This window comes from Cololabis saira, chromosome 23 (assembly GCF_033807715.1).
Source record: "Cololabis saira isolate AMF1-May2022 chromosome 23, fColSai1.1, whole genome shotgun sequence".
Taxonomy (NCBI): Eukaryota; Metazoa; Chordata; class Actinopteri; order Beloniformes; family Belonidae; genus Cololabis; species Cololabis saira.
The window spans coordinates 27,410,473-27,434,830 of record NC_084609.1 but is presented as its reverse complement, the minus strand read 5'-3'; the positions used below and the strand labels follow the sequence as shown (position 1 = coordinate 27,434,830).

Below are 24,358 nucleotides of genomic sequence, written 5' to 3'. Positions count from 1 at the left end.
ACATCGGTCCATCCATCCATCCATCCATCCATCCATCCATCCATCCATCCATCCATCCATCCATCCATCCATCATGTATACCCGCCCGGTATATCCTTTGTAGGGTCACGGGGGTCTGCTGGATCCTATCCCAGCTCATTGCAGGTGAGAGACAGGGGTTACACCCTGGACAGGTCACCAGTCCATCGCAGGGCCACATATATCCAAACAACCAGACACACTCACACTCACACCTACAGGAATTTATAATCATCAATTAACCTAGAATACATGTTTTTGGACTGTGAGAGGAAGCCGGAGTACCCGGAAGGAACCCACGCAAGCACGGGGAGAACATGCAAACTCCAAACATAAAGATCCCCGCCAGGCCAGGGAGTCGAACCGGGAACCTGTGAGGCAACAGTCATAACCACCAAGCCACCATGCTGCCCCAAAGACACACACAAAGACCAATGCCACAAAACGTTAAATGACCTCGAGTGTGACACGTGTAATTTCAAGGCTTCACAGTCTGTCTCTCCTGTTTATGACAGTAGATCTGTGTGCTCCATGCTGTCAGAATGTTCGTTCCTCCTCTTTTACTTATATATTTGGTTGAATTTTACATATTTCTAAATGCAAACCTTGGTTTATGCTTAAAGGTTGAGCTGATGGTGTATCTAGCCCGTAGCGGGGAGCCCTACGCTACAAGCTACACCGCTCCCTGACTCGTATCTCTCAAATGTTCCTGCATGTCGGGTCGACAGGCACCGCAACAAGTCAGCATTCTCACACTAATAGTTTTTTTTCATCCTCACATTTCTACTTTTCATTTTGAGGCTGAGTAGAAAGTTAGCTTGATGCTATTTTTAGTGAAAATGACTGCTGCTCAATATTTAGCAGCTCCAACTAATACGTGTATGATGTGCTTTATTTGCGCCGTTTAATGTCAGAGCTACGTATCGGAAAAGGAAACCCACACCACCACTTAGCATTTGGTGGTGTAATTACAGAGCAAAACAAACAACGGGAGACAAGTTTAAACACCGACAACAACACATACTGTAGGCTACATGAGTAGTTCAAGCAAAAATCAAGAGGAACTTCTACATTTAACAGTTTGAGACCCGAAGTTGCTGTAAAGGGTCTTCCAGACCAAGGTCCGTCGGGTTCAAGAGGGAAAAAATTATTATCATTTTTTTTAAATGACACATGTTTGGGGTGTTTGTGTTAAAAAACCTCAGAGATACAGTATGGAGCTAGAACAGTCTCATAATTGACAAATGCACAGGACAAGTTTTACAAATGCACAGACCGATTTGCAAATACACACACAGTTTCACACGTGCACAGAACAATTCACACGTGCGTAGGACAAGATATACAAATGTATTTTTGATGCACACACAAATATAACCTGATTTACAAATGTTTTTTTGTCTGTGAGTTGCGCTGGATTTGTGTGTGAGTTTTGAGACTCTCCTGACGTGACTCGATCCACAAATACGTTTTTTTTTAACACGGAAGGATCTGCAACCAATCAGATGTCTTCCTTTGTTCCAGCCAATCATAAGAGCGCACCCCACGTGGGGGACGCAGAGCAGTGGATAAAACACGACTTACTCTAAACCAATCAGATTAAAGGGGCGGATACACCTGCTGTTTGAATTGCGTTAGCGCTGTTCACATAGAAAAGTGGTTAATATTTCGAGTTGGTGGAGTAAAGATAAATAAACAGCAACGGGAGATAAAATATAAATAAACAGGATGGAGAGGAGATCATTGTTCTGCTTTTCTTGTGATCCCGGTAAATAAAACAGTGCGATATGAGATGGTTTGTGGGGCTGTTCAACTAGAGCCGTCAGGAGACTCTACTCCAAGTCCTGCCGATGCAGCAACTGATGATGAGAAACAGCGGAGATTTTTATATTTGCTCCGTTTGGGTTCACAACGTATTACTGTCCCGCTGATTCAGCTCAGAACTAGACAGATGCAGAGAGCTGGCTGCGCTACCTGACGGGGACGAGCAGCAGCGGCCAGGTGGAGCAGCAGCGCATGTCGTCAGGAGATTAATTTACCGAAATATCTGGAGTAAAGTCGGTATCAGTCGACTGATAACGGCTCTGGTTGAACAGCCCGACAAACCATCTCCGATCGCGCTGTTTTCTTTACCAAGATCACAAGAAAAGCAGAACAGTGATCTGATCTCCATCCTGTTTATTTATCTTTTATCTCCCGTTGCTGTTTATTTATCTTTACTCCACCAACTCGAAATATTAATCACTTTTCTATGTGAACAGCGCTAACGCAATTCAAACAGCAGGTGTATCCGCCCCTTTAATCTGATTGGTTTAGAGTAAGTCGTGTTTTATCCACTGCTCTGCGTCCCCCACGTAGGTCTGCTCTTATGATTGGCTGGAACAAAGGAAGACATCTGATTGGTTGCAGATCCTTCCGTGTTAAAAAAAAAACGTATTTCTGGATCGAGTCACGTCAGGAGAGTCTCAAAACTCACACACAAATCCAGCGCAGCTCACAGACAAAAAAACATTTGTAAATCAGGTTATATTTGTGTGTGCATCAAAAATACATTTGTATATCTTGTCCTACGCACGTGTGAATTGTTCTGTGCACGTGTGAAACTGTGTGTGTATTTGCAAATCGGTCTGTGCATTTGTAAAACTTGTCCTGTGCATTTGTCAATTATGAGACTGTTCTAGCTCCATAATACAGAACAGGACATTCGTTGGTCTGGGTTTGAGTGGCGGTTATGTTACTTATTTCAGCTGTACAACAAATACAGCAAGTTGTGAAAGGGGATCAAGATATGATGTAGAAACTGGATAATTTTACTCTTCTATGGGTCTGTGATGTCATAACGTCCTCCAAATCTGAACATGTCAATGACATACTTTCATACGTAAGTGGCTCCAAACAAAGCAGTGAGTCTGTGTCATCTCAAATTCTCAAACTGGTATCACATCAGTATCTGAACATATACTATGAAGCGAACAAGAAAAAACTAAATCCTTTACAGCGTTTATTCCTACAGTTCCTGTAAACAAATAGCTTTTCATGTAGCTTAGATTTTTCTTCATACACCTAAATTAAGGAGTTTATTATGGGAAAGAGGCCCGCTGTATCTGTACGGGCAGCAGTGTTGTGCATGAACGAGTTCAAATGAACGCGTTCATTGGATACGTTCATTTCCGTGAGAACGTTGAACTGAATGCAACATATTTGCAAATAAAGAACTTGAACGGGAACTTTTTCAGATCTGCAGATCACGAACTGGAATTTGAACTGTTCAGATTATGTGAGTTTCAGCTTCACTGTTTAAGTCCAATTATTACGGGATACATTTCAGCAGCGGGCGGCACATTTAAAATACTTGACGAGACAACAACTTCACACTACATTACCCACAATGCAGTGCACACCAGCATAACAACGGGCACCATCTCCATGGCAACGGTGGCCTGAGCCCGGTGCAGTCTTTACATGACCAGTGAAGAGAGACGTTGCAGCGTCAGCAAGCCGTCAGATGATGATCCTTATCATTATCTGCAGGAATTTTACACATCGTCTCCTAAAGAGTCCGACGGTGAAAATCTAACCTTTCTGTGCAAATGATGTCCACCTGCGCTGAGAAAACAAGTCCGAGCGTCTGCCTCGTCAACTTCACATTTGAAACGCATCCGTCCAGTGTGAGAAAATATCTGCAAGTCCTCAAAAAAAGTGATCAGGAAAGACCTAGGAGACCCAACAGCCCCAAACGACCCCAGTCACTGCTGCACCTTCAGGGGGTTGATTTACCTGCAACAGGGAGACAAACTGATAATGGACTACATTGTTGGAGATTTACAGTCTCTGAGTAAAGTTGAAAAGCCACTAGGACAATACATGATTGTACAGTGAACAGTTTTAGGATAGGGGGGCGGTTCATTCTTACTTCTCACCTAAAAATATTGAAATGAACTGAATTTGAACTAGTTTTAAAGTGAAAATGGTGAATTATGAACGTGAACTGTTCATTTTTAAACTATGTGAACTGAACTTTGAACTAGTTCATGAGAAGTATGAACTTGCACAACACTGACGGGCAGCACCTTTTTTTTTTAGCTTGGGTCAACCTCAGATAGTTTAAAGTTGAGTCATTTTGATTAGTTTAACAGATTGATTGTTGTGGTATTTGACAATAACTTGACACCAGCTTTGAGGGATTTGATTCATGGTTTGGCGGGCGGGCGGTAATCTGCTTCACAATGTTGCGTAAAACCGCAACATTGAGCCCAGCGTAAATGTAGTTAAAGCAACGTTCCATCCACTCTGAAAAATCTAGACACTAAACATCTGCTTTATATCCCAAATGTTGCCCTAAAACGGTGTATTTAGAGAAGCCCTGCTTCCTTCGTTTAATCTTTCTTCTGTGGGAACAGGACACGATGCAGGAAGGAATTACTCAAAGAAAAGACCTTTGCTTGGAAACCTTGTGATGAGACAATGGTAAAAGCAGCTGAGTGGGGCTGATGGACGGCAACAACCACCAGCAGAGCACCACAGTGACCTCTGACCTCACTTAATGTAGGCACACATGGGGAAGTAGAGCTAAAAGAACCCCTGAACTCCTGAGTCAATATTTTGCCGGTTTGCAGTCGTCGGTCATCTTGGTCACAGGTGCAGGTTGGGATCGGTGATTGTTTTTGCCAGCAGCCACGGAGCTGAAAAGATTGACTGAATGGTTCCATTCACTGCATGGATCATGGGACAGGGAATCCAAAACCGTACACAGCTACCTCATTTCTGCTTTTCCGAGACCCGATGCTTGAGGAGGGCTCGGAAAATGGGAAAGAAACTTCTCGTTTCCTCTTAGACTGCGAGGAATGTGGCACGGCGTTGATGGCTTTAGCAGGACCGGCTCACCCGAGGCCCGTCTGTCCTTTCTCTTCTGAAGAAGGAATGTAGGTTAGTGAATTGATTATCACTAATAAGGCCGGCCCAGGTCCCTATTACAGCACAAACACAGAGGAGCTCGCAACTGGAGCTCGGTCTGCTCGTACTCAGGGCCGACGCTCAAATGAATCAGTGTTTATTTCAGATGAATTGATTGGACTTTTTTTATTGTTAAGAAATGATGGTTAACCATCCGTAAAAACCATGTACAGCATATCATATCCCTTTCTGAGACATTGAAAGAGGTTTTATATGTGCAGATGTGTTCATGAATCTGTATGTGACAAACTATGAACACAAAAGGCAAGGCAAGTTCATTTGTATAGCACAATTCAACACAAGGTAATTCAAAGCGCTTTACATCAACATTAAAAGCGACAAGACATAATTATAATGTCTATAATTATGTCATATGTCATAATTATGAGAAAAGAAGGTAAGATAATAAAAAGCAGAAGCGACAAAGCAACAAGACATAATTATAGACAGTACTGTAAATAACAAATATAATGAAATACACATATGAGAAAAGAAGGTAAAATAATAAAAAGCACAAGTTACTGAAAACTAAGGACAGTAGAGTACTGCAGGTACACATCTCATTTGCGGTTTTCAGAAAGTATTTAATTTAAGAGTACGCTTAAATAACAAATAAAATGAAATAAAATGAGAAGAAAAGAGGTAATAAAAAGCACAAAATACAAAATGAGAAAAAAGGGGAAATGATGCAAGTAAATAAACAGAAATGCATTTGATGTTAAATATACTTTATTTCATTTCAGACACTATTCAATTTATTTAAGTTGCGTTTTACAGGACTGTGACACATAAAGCTGAGACTGACAGACTTCTGAAGGTGCCAGTCCTAGACTAAAATGTTCTGGTATTGAGGAGATGAAGCAGTGAAGCATTTAACTTCTTATTTTCTCTTTGCAATCACATCTCAAGGTGAGCAATAACGCCGCCATTGTTGCATTTCTTCATTCTCTGTTGGGGGCAGGCCAGGATTGCAGGGCCGGTCCGACACCCGGTACTGTCTTTTCCTCAGCCTCTGTTACCTGAATATGTTGCTCTAAAAGTGGCATTTTCTGCAGAAATGCTGCAGAAGTGCAGATGACCTTTGCCGAGAGCACCGATACGGCTGCATATCACCACAACGTTTGGACTTTTCATCTTGTGCTCAGGAGAACATACTGTAACTCCCATTTCCTGAAAAAAATAAAGATCTGGAATATCAATTTTTCTCTAAATACAGCCACATATCAGCTGCGTGATGGTCTAATCCAGGCGCCTCCGAGCCCGGAGATGCTGAAGCTGAAGGAGAAGTTTGACATGAGGCTTCTGTTTTGTAGCAGTCATTTCTTGCAAGGGAACGGCCTTTGAACGAGTCTAGCAGACGGGACGAAGTGGAAAAGTCTAATACTGGAAATACTGGGGGGGAGAAATCCGGCTCTAGACTTTCCTCCGGATTCCAGGAATCATTTGATTCCCGGAAGTTTTTTTTTCCATTTAAATGCTTTTATCATATCATGTGAATAGACTGACGTTGCTCGGCCAACCATACTGTAGCTCATTAATCGTCCTGTCTGATTTGGGAACAGCTTTTATGCCAGTTATTGAAAAGAAAATCTCTCGTTGACCATTTATATTGATCATTTATTTAAAATAACCTCACTCATGGATAACATTATATCACAGCTCTACCAGCTTTTTTTTCTAGATTAATTGCAAGTTTTAGATAAAAGGATGGATGTATAATACCAAAGGCTATTTAAATATGAGACAAATCTTTAGATATAATGATTTCATCAGTCTTTTAGCCTTTTCCCATTTTTTCTGGAATATGGGATGTTATGTGTGACGTATGTGTCTAAAACAACTTCTCAGAAGCTGCAACAGGTGTTTCTCACCACACAGTCGTCATAATTATTCGAGTTCTCGTGTAACATTTACTAGTTTGCATGCATGTGAACAGATACTACGTTTGTCCTGAGCAAATATCATCATTCTGAAGACAGATGAAATGTATGAACCACGTTTCCTGTCGGGAGCTGTTCAGACATGAGAATGACAACATTTATTCATCCCTGAGGGGAAATGATAAGTAACTGTCACTATGCAGGTTTCTTCAAGGATTCATTGTCGCTGTGATCGGATCTCTTGTAAAAGAGAGTTTTTTGTTGCCACTGTTTGGCTCCCACTTTTTTCTCCCCCTAGGGGAGTTTTTACCTGCCATTGTTTATGTTATGTTTATGTGATAATTGCTCGGGGGTCCTGTTCTGGTCTCTGGAAAGGTCCTAGAGACAACTGTTGTAATTTAGTTAAGTTAAGTTCATCTTTATTTCGGTCAATTATAAGCATGTAAATCAATAAACAAGATAATAAACATTTACAGGTTTTTCTTTGGTCAACATGGTGACTATTTTGACCGAAAAGGTCTGGGCTTGAAGCATAAAGCTTATCTTGCCCACCTTTTAACATAATAGAATATGCAAAAAGAACAAAATGAAGTATCATGAGACAACACAAAATAATAATAATAACTGTAATGATAATGATAATGATAGCTCTGAAAACAAAAAAGTGAAAAGATGCTAAAGAAACTGACAAAACCAATTTAGGTTGTCATTTCATCTCATGCATGTGTATTGTGTCTATACATCAAATCCTACATACTATACATGCATATGTTCATACCGGTACACAACCACACACAGGCACACACACACACACACAGGCACACACACCTACACGCATACATGTGTACATTCTTCTTTGTTTGCTTATTCTGCTTCTATATATGTGTCCATTACCTTTGCATTGAATAATAGCTTATATACTTTTATTGTAATAGTAGTTTTATTGTAATGTAATAGATGCTATATGAATAAAATTGAATTGAATTGAAATTGAATTGACTGACGACGCTCTGTTGTTGCATCACAATGTCATGATGACAATGTTCGGGGTTGTTAAAAAGTCTGCAGCCCAGGAAACATTGTTTAAAAGAACCATTGATATCTGTCCCACACTTAATGGCAGCCTATAAACAGGGTGGATACATTCATTACAGAGTAAAACACTGCCCTACCGTTGCAGCCCGGCTGATAAATGTGTTGATGACGGTGCCACCATGGTGACTGCCACCAATCAGACAAAACACAAACGTGTGATCTTGAGTTTATCACACCTCCACTGCCATAGGGGTGTTGCTTTGATGATCCCATCTCTGGCTTTACGGTGTCTGAAAGCCATCACACACTTTTCAGAATCCTGTTGTTCACAGGGTGTTTTGTGAACTTTAAACAATTCCTAACCCCACAACTAACAAGTCTTTTAGAGAAAGTGAAAAACACTTTCCTTTTCTCGCGCTCCCAGACACAAAACAGGTTGTGATGACGAAGCAGGTGTCTTGACCACCGGAGGATGTCACCGGCCATCTCATCTCATCCCTTAGTCACTTCTCCGTCAACACCTCGGTGTTGCTATAGGACGCATCCACCCTGGAAACTTCCATCCTCGGCGCTACAGTACGCTGTGTTTTCCAGACAGCTGCCTGCCTTATGGAAATACACCAGGACGGACGCTAATGGGAACCAGATGAGCTCAAATTCCACAACAATCATTACCATGCCACATTAGACAGCTCTAACTGGATGCACTTAACACAATGGCATTCGCAGCACTTTGAGGGCCGGATGTTCGCCCGTGGGGTTACTATGACAACTTGTAAATGTCTGTTACAGGGGCAGATACAGGCGCTACTGTACGGCTCATACGCATGACCAGTAGTTCCACGATCCGCCCCCATGGGCTCGGAGTTTGGGGATGTGTAATATTTGATTTTGAATGGTTATCGTCTGGAATCCATTTTATACCAACTAAGGGCTTTTTGTTGGCGTGACTTAGTATTTTATTCCAATGAAAGGGCTAGGACACTGCAAAAACTCTAAATCTTACCAGGAATATTTGTCTTATTTCTTTCACGTCTGGTGTGTGGTGTGGACCCAAACGCAGGAGAGCAGGAGGCAGGAGTTGCAAAAACCAAGGATTTATTCCCGAAAAGGCAAAAACAAAGCGCTGCTTGGCAGGATCAAAAGAAACTAAACAGGGATCAAAAACTTGAGGAGGAAAAACGTGGCAGGAAAAATGGAGGACAAAACAGTACGGACCGACAGGGAACAAGGGAATGACAAGACCAGATATACTCAGGGGATAACGAGACACGACGAGACACAAGTGCAGACAATCAGGGCAGATGGGACACAGGCGGGGCAAAACAGAAACTGAAAGGCTGGGGGGAATGTCAAACCCTGACAATTTCTAGTTAGAATGTCTCATTTTTAGTCAACAAATCTCATTACACTTAAAACAAGAGTCATTACCAGAAAAATAACTTGTTATTTGACAATTTTCACCTGTTTCAAGTAAATTTTCACTTGAGATAAGTAGAAAAATCTGCCAGTGGGACAAGATTTATCTTCTCATTACAAGCAAAAAAATCTTGTTCCACTGGCAGATTTTTCTATTTATTTTAATCGAAAATCTACTTGAAACAGGTGAAAAACAGGTGAGATATTTTAACTAGAAATAGAACTAGAAAAAAAGACAAATATTCTTGTTAAGATTTTTTTTGCAGTGAAGATGTTTTGGGGCATGCTTTTATTATATTAGGAAACTAATTCCACTTTTTTCCACTAAAAATGATGGTAGAGTCGAATGTGTCTATTTTAGTTCAGCATGGAGACTGAAGACGGGAGTAAACAGATAACGGCTGAATCCAGTCTTGTCAGGTGTACCAGTTCAGGGAGTAGCTTCGACGGGATTTTCATAATAAACATTTACTGGTCTTTTGAGGCTTTCTTAATCCGCAGCCAGGGTTTGATGTGGGCGGGCCGTCTTTGGTCCCAGTGTGGGCGGATTCATGAAAAGGATTCTGGGTCGGGGTCCCCCCTGCTCTCACCGTCTGCCCAAACCATCGTGCCTCATGTTTTTCCCCTTCATGTGGCAGGTTTGGAGTGGTCATAATAAATATTAAGAGATCATAAATGCAGGATGGATGCACCATGTGTTTCGCTTTATACTCTGCACGCTCCCGACAAGAGGTTTAGCTCCTGTTGCTCGGCAACTAAAGCACTGCGATGCTCACTACAAGCTTGTTATTGGACTTTGTGTGTGCATGTTCTCATTTTTGTTACCTCATTAGGACATGTTTTTGGTATTATTGCTGACCTCGTCAGGACTATTAGACAAAAGCCTGGTCTTCATGAGACAAAATGACATTTCTGGGGTGCTTGTTTGGGTTGAGGATGAGGTGTAACGTAAGGGTAACACCTTCCTTCCTAGGCCTATTTTCAAGATTCCTTCTTCAAAGTGACACCTCTTATAGAATGAGTATAAACTCAGCAACAAGGAAGTGTTTTTGAAATAATGTAGTATCAAAATTAAAGTAACCCGTGAGGAGAAGGGTAAAGTATTCCTATAGAGGGAATGCGCATGATGTCACAGATGCGACTTCTCAGCGGGTTAAGCCCACTGAGTGTCAGAAAGACTGAGTGTCAGAAAGACTGAGTGTCAGAAAGACTGAGTGTCAGAAAGACTGAGTGGCAGAAAGACTGAGTGTCAGAAAGACTGAGTGTCAGAAAGACTGAGTGTCAGAAAGACTGAGTGTCAGAAAGACTGAGTGTCAGAAAGACTGAGTGTCAGAAAGACTGAGTGGCAGAAAGACTGAGTGGCAGAAAGACTGAGTGGCAGAAAGACTGAGTGGCAGCGTAAACTTTCAGTTTGAGCAACTGGAAAACATCTAAAATGGGAAAGAGCTGTTGTCCGATCGACTGTACTCAAAGATTTAGCAAGAAATCGGAGTTATCGTTTTACAGACTGCCAAAAAATAAGCTTAAGAGAGGCAAATGTATCGCGGCAATTCACAGAAACAACTGGATTCCAGGCACCGAAACGTGGATTTGTGGTTCCCATTTTGTATCAGGTAATGTTGGATTTTTTGGTAGCTAACGTTAAACGGTCAAATCATAAAGTTCGGTGTCCTCATCACTTTAATTTTGCCAAACAAATCTTGCCTTGAAGTAGGACCAAGCGTCCAGACTTTTGTAAGCCTTCAAGCTTTGCTTCGTGTATTTCCCTGGCGTAGAAATTAAGTACATATAAATATCAGGAAACTCGATTCGTGGCTAAATATTCATGTCCATGGACCACTGGTTCTTGGTAACTGTACCAAATATTAATGTCCATGGACCACTGGTTCTTGGTAACTGTACCAAATATTAATGTCCATGGACCACTGGTTCTTGGTAACTGTACCAAATATTAATGTCCATGGACCACTGGTTCTTGGTAACTGTACCAAATATTAATGTCCATGGACCACTGGTTCTTGGTAACTGTACCAAATATTAATGTCCATGGACTACTGGTTCTTGGTAACTGTACCAAATATTAATGTCCATGGACCACTGGTTCTTGGTAACTGTACGGGTCACGTCCAACTGCCTTTAATTTAAGCTGATAATCAGCTGTTATCCCGTCTTCTCCACTAGTTGCAGCTGTTTTTGCCACTCAGTGAGAGTAAGGGGGCTGGTCCAGTGGGGAAGTGACGCCAATGCATACCCTCCATTAGCAGGTCTTTGGATTTAAGTGAAAACTTAAACACTTTAGAAATCCATTTTAACATCTCACCATTTATTGTACCAAGATTTGTTTTTTAAGAGGAATGTGTAGGGTATAAACTATGAAAACAACGAGACAAACCCTCTCTGATGTCATCAATATGCTTTTGCCTCTATTACCAGGCTAGCTAATTTAGCTTGGCGTAGCTCGTGCTAAGCGTGCTAAGAATGATTTTCTCTTTAGATTTTTTATAAAAAGATGAAGCTGAGGTCATCTTAAAGTTATGGAAAGCGGTAAAGGTTATGTTTAGGAATTTAGTTACGCTGTACACAATGAACTGAAGAAGATGCAGTCACATCGACGCTGTTGTGTTCGTTTTGAAGTTCTGCGTTGAGGCCATTTGCCACGTTCACCACCCAAACCCAAGCAGATGTTCAGTTTTGAAAAGATCTTTCATGAAGTCGTATTAAACCCAGTTGACCATTTGTCTTCCAGCTTCACTTTTCTGTGAGAGAAGATGTTGGACTTGGAGCTGATTGATGTGGAACAGCCAATGATTTATTGCAAATTTTGCATCGTAAACAAAAGAAAAAGAGGAGGTGATCTGAACGCCTTTTGAAGGCAGACGGGACTAAGAGAAACATTATGCAGGACAATGAATTGATCACAGCTCTGTTGCGTGAGGTGCACCTGGGCGTTCACGTTCACTTCAGCAATTTGATGGAATAGTATAAATTCCCCTTTATGGGTTAGGTCAAAATCATCTCATGCAGTCAGACAATGATCTGAGACATAAAAACGGCCCGATCACGGCATTTTCAAAACATCGGTATCGGCCAAAAAAGTATCGGGACATACCTAGTTATTAATGTTTTTAATATATGTTAAATCGTTTTATATATGTTCATGTTGCATTAAGCTGCTGCTATTCATTTCATGCCATTCAGAATGTTGCACTAAGGTTAAGCCAAAAAGTATTTTAATTTTCTTGTGTTTTTTGAGTTTGACTGGATGTCATTCAACTACCTCTTTTGAAGTTAAATGTATTTATTTTTGTTATTGCACTATTCTGCACTTTTTGTTTTAGTTTACAATTTCATTTTTTACATTTTGTGGCCCCAGAGCTGATAAGCTTTGTTGAAATATATGTCCATGTTGTTCTCCAATGGACAATAAAAGAAACTAGGGATAATTTAGTTTTAGTCCTCTTTTTTTTTTTTAATTCATTGGCAAAATGTATCTGATCGGGAAAAAGTATCGGAAATGTATCGGGAGCCAAAAAAAGTGATCCGATTGGGAAAAATCGGGATCGGCAGATACTCAAACTCAAGTGATCGGGATCGGATCGGGAGTTAAAAAATCCTGATCAGGACAACCCTACTAAAAAGTCAGTTGATCAAAGGTTAGGACTGTCAAAGTCCTGTCCTCAACCTGGTTTAAAGTGCTGTATTGGGACCATAAGACCTTAAGAGAGCTGTATGGAGGCGAAAGCCCCAGAAATGCTAAAAGAAGAGACCAAAACTAAAGGACATTACAAGCTTCTGAGTCATGAGGGGACTTATTTCCTTAGCCTCAGTTTTGTTTAACAGAAAATTATGTTTTTTGTCTGAAATTGTGTTTTCCCGATACTCAGAACTACTATCAAATGATTTTTACAGTTTTTTCACACACAAATAGAAAAATATAGTATTAAAAAGAGAGTGTGCTAACCATTGTCAATAAATGGTTGTTTCTTTCTTCATCTCCTAGCTAATTTTTGGGTGTTTTGACAACCGTCGTCTGAGTTCACAAGACCTTTTACCGTGTTCCCAGTGGATGCAGCTCTGCTCTCCAGATACAGATGCCCCACAGATGAAGTTTTCAGTGCTGGAATGTCACATGGAAGCACGATTCCCTTCAGACACTGACCTGAGCGAAACCCCTGGCTTTATTCGCACACAACACCGCTTTGCACGTACTGCCAGAGGGAGGGGCGGATGGGCGGATGGGTTTCCCTGAACTATTTTCAATGTATGCCAGATCTTGATTGTCTGCCACATTTAAAGAAAAATGGGGTTGCCTGTGTGTTAAAAAAAAAAAAAAAAAAAAAAAACCTGGACTAATGAACTGTATAATTAGCTTTTTTAACATGAGACTTCTTAACATCTTTTACCACACTGGATGCCTTTTACAGATGCTTGGAACAAAAGAGTGAAGGGTGCGAATGCGGCTCGGATCAGAGGAGAACGACCGCATCTTGGAGCTCACGGTGGCTGATGTTGGCCGAGGTTTTTTAAATAGTGGAAACTTGGTTTGTTGAACAGTCTCGTTAAGAATATCAATTACTGTAACCTAACGACTATTCCCATAAAATGAACTCTTTTATGTCTGAAGGGAAAAGCTCGAGCCACAAGTCTTTTCTTACAGATCCAGCTTAAAACTGTTCATTAATGCTGCAAATACAACGCTGGAAAAGTGGGGGATCCCGCTTTTAACCCTGTTTTGTTTTTCTTTGAGACACGAAATACTATAAACTGTGTGTTTGTGTGTGTAAAAAATGTGAAAATAATTGGATCATATTGTGTCTTTGTAAAGGGCAAATACAGCCGCAGAGGAACCACAGGCTATAATTTTATTTCAGAAAATTAAGCCCCAAAAAGAGCATGCGGGCATTACTAAGTACCCCCATGATTCCACAGCTTGTAGGTTCATCTTTAGTAACTTGTTGTGGTTGTTTTTGTGTGGATTTGGAGCAGTTTTGCTCCATTCTTGCCTACTCTTTCTAAATGTATTTTTGTGGCCTCATTTTTGTTCAATAATGAGGGTGAAAAAGGTCACGTTTTTCAGTTGAGTTTGCATTTATCTAATACTTCAAACGCCTACAACCTTTTTTTTCCTTAGCTTGAGTTGCTTTTATAGCTTTTCAGTGTCAAAATATGTCCGGCTCCTATTTTAAGATCGGAATGTTTTACTGTAAGTGAAACAATAAATCTGCCAAAGACCTGCCACAGAAAGTCATATATTTATGAATGTAAGATCCTGGAAACAATCATAAAACTGAAAAATTGCTGTAATGTGTCTGGCTTGATAAAGCGGCTCCACGGTTGATTCTTTAAAGTTCACTGGATGCTTCTGTGAACACCGCAGTCCCATCTGCGGGGCTTCCTCAGATATTTGGATATTAGTGAAAGGTGACATTTCTGTGGTGGGTGAATCATCCCCAGAACAATAGTGAGGGCTCTGAACCTCAGGTTACAGCGCGGGCGGAGGATGTGGTCGGATTTACCTCTGCGCCGTCACTGCCATGCTGATGGGAATGACTGGAAGTAACAAGTCCAGACGAAGTGGGCGGGTTCTGCCCCCTTCCACCCAAAACTCTTCCCAGCAGACAAACACACTTCCAATCAGCTGGGCTCTTCTCGGACACTTGTTGAACCTCAGGCACGTTATCTTATGTCGTGTGACGCACATGTTACTGTTGTACGCAGATGTGTGGTGTCATCTTGTTATGTGAAACACTTTACTTAGATGCAAACCTTTAAATCACTGATAATTGTTAACGGTTTAGACAAACAAAGGGAAGGAAAAACAATCTGGGATGTTCTGAAACACATTTGTTGGCTTCGGCGGTCTGGCTGAAGGCCAGTGACCACCTGTAAAGCATCCTGGCTGTCTGTTTCAATCCACAAGTAAAAGCAAAGACACAACATACTATAAACTTTACTCATTCACTCCATATCTGCCCTACATACACAGTTTTTAGTTTAGATTTTGTTGCGTAGTTTCATAGCCTTGGTAATAATGGAAATTCATTGTAAAAGTCATTTGGACCTTCACTTGTTTTCAATGCAAATAAATTCAACTTCAGGTTAAAAAAAAGTCCATACTTGTAAGTACGAGACGCAAGAACACATTTCTCTCTTTCTCCTTCCTCTCCAGTCTTTATAACCATTACTTTATACGATGTGTTTTTAAAGGGTGTTACGCCCGGGTTTGCCAACCGCGATATAAGCTCAGTAGAAGGGAAAAGAAAATAAATCTGAAAACATCTTAAAATACACTCTATCTTTTTAACTTTACCACAAGTATAAAGTTATGATACCTATATGTTCTCTAATGAAAACATATTAAAACTGCATTCTGTCAAACAAAAAGAAAGGTATCATTTTTTACGCCTGTCATCTCTACTGTATTACTTGGCCTTGTTGATGTGAAATGCATTCTGGGATACTTTGCCATCTCAAGTCTACACAAGCCTCTGCTGGGTGCATCATGGATAAAACGGGCGGTGCGAGAACACAAGATGCAAGAACACATGACGCAAGAATGAAAGACGCAAGAACGAAAGAACACAAAACGCAAGAAAACAAGACACAAGAACAAAAGAACACAAGACGCAAGAAAACAAGACGCAAGAAAACAAGATGGAAGAACACAAGACGCAAGAAAACAAGACGCATGAACACAAGACACAAGATGCAAGAACACAAGACGCAAGAACACAAGACACAAGACGCATGAACACAAGACACAAGATGCAAGAACACAAGACGCAAGAACATGAGATGCAAGACACAAGAACACAAGACACAAAAACACAAGACACAAAGACACAAGACACAAGACACAAAGACACAAGAACACAAGACACAAGAACACAAGACACAAGATCAAAAGAACACAAGACACAAGAACACAAGACACAAGAACACAAGAACACAAGACACAAGATCAAAAGAACACAAGACACAAGATCAAAAGAACACAAGACACAAGATCAAAAGAACACAAGACACAAGAACACAAGACACAAGAACACAAGACACAAGAACACAAGAACACAAGACACAAGATCAAAAGAACACAAGACACAAGATCAAAAGAACACAAGACACAAGATCAAAAGAACACAAGACACAAGAACACAAGACACAAGAACACAAGACACAAGATCAAAAGAACACAAGACACAAGATCAAAAGAACACAAGACACAAGATCAAAAGAACACAAGACACAAGATCAAAAGAACACAAGACACAAGATCAAAAGAACACAAGACACAAGATCAAAAGAACACAAGACACAAGAACACAAGAACACAAGACACAAGATCAAAAGAACACAAGACACAAGATCAAAAGAACACAAGAACACAAGACACAAGAACACAAGACACAAGAACACAAGAACACAAGACACAAGATCAAAAGAACACAAGACACAAGAACACAAGGACACAAGAACACAAGACACAAGATCAAAAGAACACAAGACACAAGAACACAAGAACACAAGACACAAGATGCAAGAACACAAGACACAAGAACACAAGACGCAAAAAACAAGATGCAAAAAACAAGATGCAAGAACACAAGATGCAAGAACACAAGAACACAAGACACAAGATGCAAGAACACAAGACACAAGAACACAAGACGCAAAAAACAAGATGCAAAAAACAAGATGCAAGAACACAAGATGCAAGAACACAAGAACACAAGACACAAGACACAAGACACAAGAACACAAGACACAAGAACACAAGACACAAGATGCAAGAACACAAGACAAGAACACAAGATGCAAGAACACAAAACACAAGATGCAAGAACACAAGATGCAAGACACAAGGCACAAGAACACAAGACACAAGATGCAAGAACACAAAACACAAGATGCAAGAACACAAGATGCAAGACACAAGGCACAAGAACACAAGACACAAGATGCAAGAACACAAAACACAAGATGCAAGAACACAAGACACAAGGACACAAGACACAAGATGCAAGAACACAAAACACAAGATGCAAGAACACAAGATGCAAGACACAAGACACAAGATGCAAGAACACAAGACACAAGACACAAAACACAAGATGCAAGAACACAAGACACAAGATGCAAGAACACAAGACACAAGATGCAAGAACACAAGATGCAAGAACACAAAACACAAGATGCAAGAACACAAGATGCAAGAACACAAGACACAAGAAGACAAGACACAAGACACAAGAACACAAGAACACAAGATGCAAGAACACAAGATGCAAAAAACAAGATTCCAGAAAACAAGACGCAAGAACACAAGAAGCAAAAACAAGACACAAGAACACAAGATGCAAGGACACAAGATGCAAGAACACAAGACACAAAAAACAAGACACAAGAACACAAGATGCAAGGACACAAGATGCAAGAACACAAGACACAAAAAACAAGACACAAGAACACAAGATGCAAAAAACAAGACACAAGAACACAAGATGCTAAAAACAAGACACAAGAACACAAGACTGGTTACGTTTTATCCTGCACTTTTCGGCTGCTCTCACATATCTCAGTAACTCATTTGCGTTGACGTTTGTTATTCACAACGCTTGTTTGGTGTCGCGTGCGTATGTCACATTAGCTGAATGTTGGGCGAATGGACCAAACTCCCTTGGTGACACCCTGAAAACAAAGCTTAGATTATTTGTTGTAATTTATTACCGAAGCTTTGGATTCCCTACAATGACATTTGGCCCTGCCCTAATGTTCACACAATGCCAAGGAGGAAAGATATGAGCACTTACAGAAGCAAGCTTGCTGCCGTTGAGTCTGGGAACGATTATAAAGTCATTTCCAAACCCTTTCATGGTCCATTATTCTGCAGTGAGCAGGATTTTTCACAAGTGGAAGTCATTCACGATTGTTCTCAGTGTTTGCTCAGAAGTCCTGCTGCAGCAAGTTTGCCACAATGTCAGACTGTGGAATTATTAGAGAAACTACAGATAAATCCGAGAGCGACATTTAAGACGCTACAAGCCTTAGTTAAATGTCAAATACATGACAGTACCACTGGAACAAGACTGCACAAGTATGGTTTGTTTGAAAGGATTGCCAGGAGATATCCTTTTATCCGAAATGGATAAACATAACAGCTTAATTTGACTTTACAGTGATGCATCTGATCAAGCCAAGACTTCCTGAGCAATGTCCTTTAGAGAGACATGACTAAAGATGAATCACAAATATTTGACCTTAATGCAACAGGGTCATGTTTAGTGAAAACACGATGGAGGAGGAATGACGATGTGAGTCATTTTTGATACAGTCATGAACTTCTCTACATAGCAGGTTATTGTGGAGTAAAACATAAAGCCTTTAGAAACTGGGATATGCAACAATCAATATCTTCAAAATAAAAAAATGATTCTGTTACCACAGCCCGTTAAAGTCTTGAACTCAACCTGAGTTGCGGTGGTGCGTTACAACCGCGGTGCATTAAAAAAACGCCTCAATGTATTAAAGCAACGTTTTTAAAAAGAGTGGATGAAATATCTTTCACTTGTGTTAAACTGAAAATGTCATAAGGAAAGCTATTACTCCCGTTTATCCTTGGCAACAGGGATGCTACGCACTGAAGTTTTCTGAAATAATAATGTAACATGTCATGTGTTGTTTTTCACAGACGCTGTATTTACATAATGTCAAGACCTCATAAGGCCCGGTTGATGTCTTTTTAATTATGTCCTGACATTAACAACCCAGAGCTTGTACCTTCTTATCCACATGAGTGGAAGTCAAGTTTGTCTTTCAGGAAGATTGGCCAGTACGTGTGTTTTTTATTCATGTACTTGGCCCGTCTATGTCTTTATATTTCCACCTGAGGAAGCATCACCTCATCCAGCCTGTAAAAGCTGCACATCTGTCAGGCCAAGATGAACAACCAGGGACACCAAGAAGAGACACTTTTGAAATCCAATATGTCTTCTTTTCCCTTTGCATTTCTTTTCCACACGATTGTAGACTCCAACATGTCGCTTTGGACATAGACTTTCAAACCAGAAGCTTCCTTAAGACAGTGCCTCTATTATATAATGAAAATTTGATGGATAATAATTTAACCCTCATTGACGTCAGACTCCAGAGTTCAAGGCGACACGGTTAGTTCCGTGTCAGTTGTATTGTTATGTTTGACATTTTGCTAATTTTTCACCTCCTGAAATGGTTTGTTCGCTCTAAGGTGGATTAAGATGGGAACTCTTTGTCCAGCCTCGCCTCGTGTGTCTGTTCTGGCACATGTAAGGTGATAATGGAGACAATTAGAGCCTCTTTATCTTGGCAGCGTGTCTGCCGGGCCTGTACTGTCAGAACCTGTCAGCAGGAGCGCCGCTTACGCCCTCCAGCCACTCCATCAGTTCAAGGTCTGACAGACTGACTGCCGTAGCAGGGTATGCAGCCCTGTCAACGCTCAGGAAGGATTTGCATGGAGTGATAGCAACAACTTTGGCATTTTCTTTCACCTTGCAAGTCTGATCTTATATGTCCTTGTATGATGTGGCTTTGGCGTGTGCTTGTTCTGATGCCGTGTTTATTTAGCTCCGCTCTTCCCCCGGAGGATTCTGCACAAATAAGCGAGCTAAGCACCCAACGCTATGTGTTTTTGAGAAATGAGAATACAGCAGCAAGAAAAAAAGTATGTGAACACTTTAGAATTTATTGGTTTTCTGCATGTTTACCTTAAAATGTGCCTTTTTTCATCCTTTTCAATTAAATTCAATTCAATTGTATTTAAATAGCATCTAATACAACAAAAGTTGTCTCTAGGCGCTTTCCAGAGACCCCGAGTAATTATTACATAAACAATTGCAGGTAAAAACTCCCCTGTGGGAGAAAAACCTTAAGCCAAACAGTGGCAAGAAAAACTCCCCTTTAGGAGGGAAGAAACCAGGACCTGGATCCAGAGCCGTCTGGGAGATTTGCGAGGCCCTGTGTGAAATGGCGGGGGGGGGGGCCCCGAAATTTTGGGGTTTTTCGGTTCGGGTCATTTTCCTGATGGAAATTTCCTGAATCTGTCTCGTTCTCTCGACATTGTGTGACAGTTTGTTCCAACTCCACACGTCTCGATCAGAGCACCTTGTGTCTGCGCTTGGTCTGACGCAGTTGTATTGAACAACAGACGCGCAGCTGCGCAGAGACATCAATCAGCAAGCACATCATTTCACATATATGTATTGATATGCACAGACTAGCACACATTTAGGTATGTAATGGAACGTGACTGTTGATATTTATAAGGGAAAGTAGGAAAAAAAAAAAAAAACGGTTCGCACACCCCTTGCGTGGATCATAAGGGGGGACCCTCCTGCCTGAGGCCAGACTGGGGTGGTCTAATTCACAATAGTAGATGCACACAGTGTGTTTAAGATGAAACATACGAACATGCACAGTGCTGGAGGACAGAGTTGGAGCGGATTGGAGCCAGCTGGCACAGCTCAAAACCAATTAATAATAATAGTTCGGAGGTGTGATTTAAAGTTGCCTTTATTGTTCAAAGACACTGAAGAATCAAAAGTCTATTTGTTCAGGAAAAATATTTAACTCAAACAAGACACAGCTAGCCGGCATCAGAAGACCACCCACCACGGTGAAGCACGGTGGAGCGTGCATCATGGTTTGGGATTGCCTGGGTGTCTCAATAGCCTGGACCCGTTATCGCTATCAAGGGGGGAAATGAATTTCCAATTTCAGCAAAATATCCTCCAGGATAATGTCGGGGTGTGAGTTGTGTGATGCAACAGGACAATGTCCCCCGAGCAAAACCACCAGAGAAACACAGAATGGCTCCAGAAAAAAAAGAAAACTCTGCCTGTTGGGGTGACCCGGACGAAGCCAAGAACTTAACGATGCATGTGTCCGAGCCGAGGCAGCTCTATAAAGAGGAATGATCAAAAATGTCTCCTGAATGTTGTGCAGGTCTCATCCGGAACAGAAAGCATTGGTTTGAAGTTGCTAGGCATTTTTAGATCTGACCCCGATACTTTCCTGGATAACTCATGTTTAACACGTTGGGATGTGTAAAATAATGCCTCCCATTGCCTGAAACGGACAACCCCCGCTGTCTGTTTGGTTGGCCTTGCTGAGTTCCCCAACATTGGGAGGAGCTGGCTGATGCAGCGCTTGGTGCAAAGGATGGAGTCGGTGCCGGATCCATGCTGCCCTGAATAGCAGAGGGATCTGTGGAGCACTTCTCCCCCAAATGGTGTAGCACGCATCGAAATATGGGCAGTCCAGTCTTCCTCCTTGTGGTCATTGACTACGTAGAACTTGTTTCCTGGGCTCTCCAATTTGTTAAAGACCTGAAAGCTACGTCTAAGAAGACACCATCTTGACGTAAGTGCATGCATCTTACTAGATGCCGAAGTGGTCCTTAAGGAACAGAGTCTTTAGCTTGCTCTTAAAAGTAGGTCCAGACCTGCAGATCGGACAAAGTTTGGTAGGTCGTTCCACCATCGGAGAACAATGGAGGAGAAGAGTCTGGCTACTGATTTCACGCCACGTGGTGGTGGAAGCACCAGGCATCTTTCGCTGGCTGAGCGGAGCTGTTGAGAGGGATTGTAGGTCTGAATCAAGTAGTGAAGGTATTGAGGAGCCGTTTGCGTAATTGTTTGGTAGCCAGAAGCAGAGCTTTAAACTTGATGCGTGCTGCAACTGGAAGCCAGTGCAGAGAGATTAGCAGTGGAGTGACATGAGCTCTGTGGGGTTGATTGATGACCAGACGTGCTACTACATTCTGGATCATCCGTAGAGGTTTAACTGGGCATGCAGGGACCTAGCGGACCTCCTGGTCTCGTTATCAAAAAGTTCCACCCAGAATCCCGCCATCCTGCGTCAACCTGTGTGTATCGGACCAGACCCGTGTTTAAGCGTACCCAAGGAGGCGTCTGTTGACGGGGCCAGCTCGACGCCAGATCCCGAGTCAGTTCATGTTAACATGACAGGCATGACACTAATTTGGGGTAATAAACACGGTGAATCCGATGTAAAAGGTGCTTCTGCTGGGAAAAGAGGTGTGACCAGGTGTGAACTCCAAGGCTTCAATTACTTTTTTTCACCAAAACACTGTAAAGGTTTAACAAGTTTAAAATGTCATCAGCTTAAACACATTTTGGTTGTCTGATTTTATGATACAGATAAAGATCAAATAACATTTTATAACAATATTAATTCAGGATTGACATACTTTGTCTTGATATTTACACCTTGAGCAGAAAAATGGGTGTTCAGTGATTATATTAGCACAACTCTCCTTGAAATGTTAATGTAAATCTGTAACAACCTTTCTTTGTATAATCAGTTAATGTTATTCTTCAGTCACTTGCTGTAAACTGGAGCTAAGAGCTTATGTAACCTGTTACAGCAGGTGGAGTGTTATTTCACACACAAGTGGGGAATGTGATTTTCAAACTGGAAAAGTCCCTCTTTAACTTAAATCCCATTTATAATGACATCAGTAGATTTACAATATCAACAGGCGTCTAAACCATAAGGGAGGTTTGAGGTAATGTGTTGACGTTTAATCCACTTCAGTTCCACAAACTATGAGAAATGGCATGTTTGCGGTCCGTCTGGTTTATCCAAACCCAACCCAGTGAGATGTGGTATTCCACCCACCTTCCCAGAACCTTGCGCTTTTGTGCAATCAACCAGCATTCTTCCAAATCCTGCTCATGCCGGGCAGCTCTGGGTTTAGTGGGATGGCATGATGCCAGAACCTCTCCGGACACAACATCTGCATATCCAGATCTGAAGAAAAGGAAAAAGTTGTTCTTTTTCAGTTGTGTCTCAATGTGGTGTTTACCACTAGTCTGCCTTCCTGGATATTTTGGAGCATCCAGAGCAATTTTGAATGTTCTTCTTGCAGCATATTGATCTCCGACTTATTTTTATCTATTTAACCATTCGATTATTATTTTTTTCATTTTTTCACACTTGAATGTTTGGAAAGATATTTTACATGGTGATAACATATAATTTTCATCAAAAAAGTTCAAATACATCTGCTGTGGCCACAAAACAGACAAAGCTAGCTTTTATCTCTAGCTAAATATTGTTTGACGTTCACTTTTAATTGGTCTTCCAATGTAGTATCTCACATGTCTGGAAAATATTGCACATACTGACACACCTGAAATTGATTTTTGTAAAAAGTTATAAGATGAACATATAAGAAAAGGATCTATTATCTACTTAACTATTAGCATTAGCTGTGAAAAGCTTGCTTCATAGTTCCAATTTTCTTAAATACTTTTAAAGTTGCATTTTTTAACACATATGTGACTATAAGGTGTTTTTTATATATCTTCATACCCCAAAAATTATCTAATAAAATTAGCTTATCTGTCAAACTGAATAAATTAGCTTTTAGCATTAGCTGTAAACTTTTTACTTCATAGTTTTACGTCATAGTTTTACTTCAAATAGTTCTTTCAACACGCTGAAATTAGAATTTTAGGGTGCCGCTGCTGCTCTGATTGTAGAGCAGTCGCCTCGCAACCTGAAAATCGGTGGTTTAATCGCTTTCCTGGTCTTGTAGTCTATCCGTTGAAGTGTCCGTGGGCGAGACGTTGAACATTACATTCAACACGTTCATTGATTTGCAACTGTTTAAGATAGAAAAAGCATTGCAGAGACTTAATAGGAAAGAATATTTTTGTATTTCTGAATATACCAACAGATGCTGTTTGGATGTTTGTGGATGGGTGAACGTGAAAAGAAATGAGCCATATAAATACAGTTCATTTACCATTTTTTGCCAGTTCTACACATATGTGAGTGTGTGGAAAGATGTTCATATTAATTAAGACAATTTTGAGCAAAGGTGCTCTGATAAGTCACACTTGGAAGCATATATGCGGGATTTATGCTGTGGAAGTAAATGAAAAAAACTCAGCACTGCCACCTAGTGTTTAGTGGTGTAATTACAGAGCGACAGTAACAACAAGGACGTATCAAAGCCAACAGCGACGAAGCAGCTCCAGTGTGAGGCTGCT

The 24,358-nt window shown here is 40.9% G+C and overlaps 1 protein-coding gene across 1 annotated transcript in view; it reads left to right on the top strand.

The window, feature by feature from the left end:
* The window catches only part of LOC133424144 (synapsin-3-like), a 194,624-nt gene that overhangs the window by 124,359 nt on the left and 45,907 nt on the right, over positions 1-24,358 (top strand). The gene's annotated exons all lie outside the window — the stretch shown is intronic.